This window comes from Euphorbia lathyris, chromosome 2 (genome assembly GCF_963576675.1).
Source record: "Euphorbia lathyris chromosome 2, ddEupLath1.1, whole genome shotgun sequence".
NCBI classification, from domain to species: domain Eukaryota; kingdom Viridiplantae; phylum Streptophyta; class Magnoliopsida; order Malpighiales; family Euphorbiaceae; genus Euphorbia; species Euphorbia lathyris.
In genome coordinates this window covers 52,384,311-52,389,433 of record NC_088911.1, presented here as the reverse complement: position 1 = coordinate 52,389,433, position 5,123 = coordinate 52,384,311, and positions in this window count along the sequence as shown.

Below are 5,123 nucleotides of genomic sequence, written 5' to 3'. Positions count from 1 at the left end.
AGCTGGGGCAAATCCGAGCTTTATGTTGGAAAGCACATTACAGCTCGCAGAAGTGGGAAGCTTGCAGAGATTATTGGTATAAGGGTTGGTCAACTTCCTTTTAGATACTTGGGGGTGCCATTATTCTCGGGTTCGCCCCGCACGGCTCACTTGAAACAAGTTTCAGGCAGAATTGCAAGCTTATTTTCTCAATGGCGGGCCAAATAACACTGGTCAAGTCGGTCATAAACAACTCCCTAATTCACTCTTTCATGATCTAAAAATGGCCTTGGCTTCTTCTGAAGAGCTTAACACGGTAGATGAAGAACTTTATATGGTCGGGATCGACCACTTCGCGAAAGCTTGTAACTCCGTCCTAGGACCTCTACACCAAACTGTTATCGGTTGGGGGATTGGGTCTGAAACGTTTGGATTTAATAAATTTGGCTCTCTCCGGGAAGATGGCTTGGGGAGTTCTCTCCAGCTCCTCAATGTGTTTCAAGCTTTTAAGATCTCGGTTCGTCAGCAAGGCGGGTATACCTAGGCAAGTATCTTGCTCTTCAATCTAGGGTTTAATTAAGGAGGCATTTTTTTTTCTACTTAAAGATAATTGTCAATGGTTTTTGGGCTCGAACTCAGGGCTAAATTTCTGGAACTCCGAGTGGATGGTGCCACCTATCGCAGTTCAGCTGGGATGAAATGTCAAAGATAGAGGCCTTCTGACTAAAACGATCCAAAACTACCATAACCGGGTTGCTTGGTTTAACCTTTCCCCACTTCCGCCTGATATCTGGTCTGTGATTGAAGAAATTACCGTTGAGGAGGAAAATGGTGACCTGTGCGTTTGGAAACCCGCTGCTGAGGACATATTTAGGGTGGGCTTATTTTACAAATGGCTGGAGCCGCCACTAACCGTGCACCTGTGCCATCTGATTTGGAAAGCCTACATCCTACGATCGCATTCTTTGCTGGCCTGGAGGGCTTTCTACAACCATTTGCCTATACAGTCAGCATTACAGGCGCGCGGCATGACAATGGCGTCTCGGTGTTGTCTATGTGTAACCAATACTGAAACTGCGGATTACCTACTGATGCACATCATATTCACTCAGCAGTTGTGGAAGGCTATATCGAAGTTATTTGGTAGAAGATTACCGCTTACTAGCACTTTAAAGGACCTTCTAAAATACGCATTGCAACTGACGTTTAGTCCACAGATCATCGTTCTTTGGCAAAGCGCCCTGGTCCATTTTATCTGGCTGGCCTGGAAAATCAGAAATGAATGCGTATTTAATAACTAGACACCAAACATTAATGTCGCCTTACGCATGCTCTGGCACCTAATTTGACAAGAGGATCGGCTCAGTAAGGGTACGATTTGGAATTCAGTGGTGGAACGACAGATCCTTAGCTCATTGATTATTCAGCCGCGACATCCTTGAGCTCCCTGCACTATCCCGGTGCACTGGTAACGACCTCTAAAGGACTGGATAAAGGCCAACACAGACGCGTCTATGATGTCGGGCTCTGCTGGCTGTAGTGGAGTCTTCAGGGATAAAAATGGACAATTTATGGGAGCTTTCTCCCTGCCTTGTAATTCACCATTTGCGTATATCGCAGAATTAAACATTGCACTGATCGCAATTAAAGTTGCTTTTGAGAAGGGTTGGCATTGGCTATGGCTTGAGAGTGACTCGTTATATGTGGTCTCTCTTCTTCAAACTCGTGCGAGCCGGGCCCCTGGACATTAATGAAGAGCTGGAAGCTGTGCATCGGCTTCTTAAACCAAATGCAGATCAGAATAACGCACGTTTATCGGGAGGGAAACAGAGTCATCGATTGCCTGGCCTCACTGGGACGACGAAGCACAGAGGAGCAGTGGTGGGAATCGCCGCCGACCGCCTGCTTACCTTTTATTTTTGAGAATTTTTGTAACCGAGCGGTGTTATGCTTTAGCTAGCTTGCCTTGACTTTCATGTATTTTCTTTTCTTTTCGTTCTTTAATAATAACATGGTCGCTGGTGAGCGGTGTGTAGGGGGTGCCGACCTAGTTGGGATGTCCTGCCCTGTTTCACTTGCCTCCTCATTCTTAATCAAAAAAATCAGAGCATTTAGAGAGATTGAACAAATTCACTAGATCAGTTACTGACGAGGTGAAAATTACTGATATTCAACATTCTTACAGTGAAACCAACCTATCACACATTAATTTAAATAATTAATGTGTGGGTATATGTGTTAGGAAGTATATAGTTTCGTAGTAGGAAATACAAAGAAACTACAACCTTATTACAATATTTTAGAAAAATTAAATTCGATTTGGTATTAATTAAGTGGGTAATTCATGGTAGGGAATGAGAATGGAAAGGGCTCATTACTTTTCTTAATGTTTGGTTTTATCAATTTAATTTAGCAATGGGAATTCCCGTATCTCTAGAATTATTGATTCCCTTCTCTCTTCCCATTAATGAAAGTTGCATTCTCATTCCTTTTGATAATAAAAAAAACCCACGTTTTTTTGTGCATTTTATTTAGAAAATCCACGTTTTTTTTTGAAAGCAAAAATTAACTTCTTATTGAATATCTGATAATAAAGCACTACAAATAAATTCCGGGGGAATATGTTTCCATATTCTAGTGTCAGACGCAAAATTCGAAGCTCTAGCTAACATGTGAGCTATCGTATTCGCTGACCTCCTAACAAATGAGAAAGATAACACATTAAGCCCTTTTATCATGGCTTTACAGTCGTCAACAATGATGCCAAATAGGGAAACTAACTCAGTGGTTCCGTTAATTGCTAGAGCCAGGAGCTGTGAATCCGTTTCCATATGAACACCGTCCATGTTTTCCTTTTTTAGCCAACTAAGAGCCTCCCGACAGCTCATGCTTTCAGCTACTAGGGGATATTGACAATATCCGAGTGGCCCTGAACCTGCTGCAATGAACGCACCATTATGTCCCCGAAGGATAAAACCGAAACCCGCCTTTCCTGTTTCCAGAAATAGTGCTGCGTCAACATTCAACTTCAGGCCCCCTTCTTCCTCACAGGTCCATGCTGAACGTACTCCAGCAGATCCTCCCGTGTCCGCCATTTTTTGGGCTAATTGCCATTTAGCCAGAAACGTCTTGGCGCTGCAAAGTGTGATAGTCGGTGGCTGTCGTTTATTCTCCCATAGGACCGTATTACGGTCGTTCCAGATGGACTAGCACAAGGTGGCCACTGTTTCTAGTGAATTCTTGTCAAGATTGTTCATGATGTACATCCAGAATTCAGTAAAACTGTTTACTCTCCTGCTTTAATCTCCTATATCAGATAATAACCATACCTGACGAGCTTCTGGGCATAATATTAGTGCATGAAAGATAGTCTCCTCTTCAAAGTTGCAGCGCGGGCACCTCTCAGATATATCAACCCTCCTTTTCACCAGTTCGGATCGTGTGGGTAGGCAACGAGCTGTTGCCCTCCATACCAGCTGTCTAACCTTTGGTGGAACATGTATTTTCCAGATTTTGCCCCAAACTTCCTTTAGGTCAGCCCCCTCATTATCTGGATAATGATATTGGATGTGTCTGTATCCACTCCTGACTGAATAGGCCCCGTTCCTTTCCAACTTCCAAGTCCATCTGTCTCGCGTTTCTCTCCTGCTCAGCTGTATTTTTGTGATAAGTATTCTGTCCCTAACAGAGAATAAATCCTGAAGTTTTCCTAGGTCCCAATTCCCTTGTGGACTCTCTCGAAGAGCTGCAACCATTTCATCTTCACGTCCTGGGGGTGCAATACTGTCCACATAAGGGTTAATATCGTCTGGTAGCCACGGGTCAGACCATATATTCACTTCTGTACCTGACCCTACAAGTATTCTGCTTTGTGTTTTTAGTAATGGGATACTAGCCATGATGCTCCTCCATATGAAGCTTGGATTTGTTTTGATTTCAGCATCAAGTATAGTGGTATGAGGGAAGTAACGAGCTTTGTATATTCTTGCAACTAGGGATGTTGGATTAACCAGCATACGCCATGCTTGTTTAGCCAAAAATGCTATATTAAAACTGTGAAAATTCTTAAAACCCATACCTCCAAGTTGTTTTGGCTTGCATAGATTCTCCCAAGACTTCCAATGTATCTTCCTTCCTTGCCCATCCTCCGAGCCCCACCAGAAGGAGTTTATCAATATTTCGAGATCTTCGCACAACGTAATTGGGATAAGGAACAAACTCATGACATAGGATGGGAGTGATTGGATAACGGATTTGATTAAGATTTCCTTCCCTGCTTTTGATAGGAACCTATTCTTCCAGCTGCTTATCCTCTTCCTAATCATTGTTTCGATATACTCGAACACCTCCCTTCTGTTTTTACCAACCAGTGAAGGAAGCCCTAAATATTTCCCGGGGCTTGTTACTATTTCCACATTTAGAATGGAGCCAATACTCGTCTTTACTGCTGCTGGCACATTCTTGCTGAAATGGAGATAGGATTTATTAAGATTAATTTTCTGACCAGATGCTTCTTCATATTATTTGAGACATTGACGAATTTCTTTGCTTTCTTCTATTGAAGACCTGAAAAATAGATAACTATCGTCAGCAAAAAAATAGATGAGTTATTGCCGGAGCCTGTGTTGCTATTGAACAGCCGTGAATTCTTCCCCTTGATTCTAGTTCTGACAAGGCTGCAGACAATCCTTCTGCACATATTAGAAATAGATATGGCAAAATTGGGTCGCCCTGACGAAGCCCTCTCTGCGGGATAATAGGACCAAGCACATGTGGCCCGTTGATGATACTGTATTTTGCTTTAGTGACGCACTGCATTATTAGGTGGACCCATGCAGGAGAGAAACCCAGTTTGAGCATCATTTTTTCAAGGAAAGTCAATTCCACCCTGTCATAAGCTTTTGCCATGTCTAGTTTCAGAGCTGCATACCCCGTCTTCCCTTGAGTTTTCATATTGAGATAATGGTTTACCTCAAAAGCTAGCATTACATTGTCAGTGATTAGTCTTCTAGGTATGAAGGCACTTTGCTGTTCTGAGATGATACTAGGCAGTATAGTTTTGAGCCTGTTTGCCAAAATTTTTGATATTATCTTGTAAATCACGTTGCATAAGGCAATAGGACGTAGATCGGAAGCATATTCTG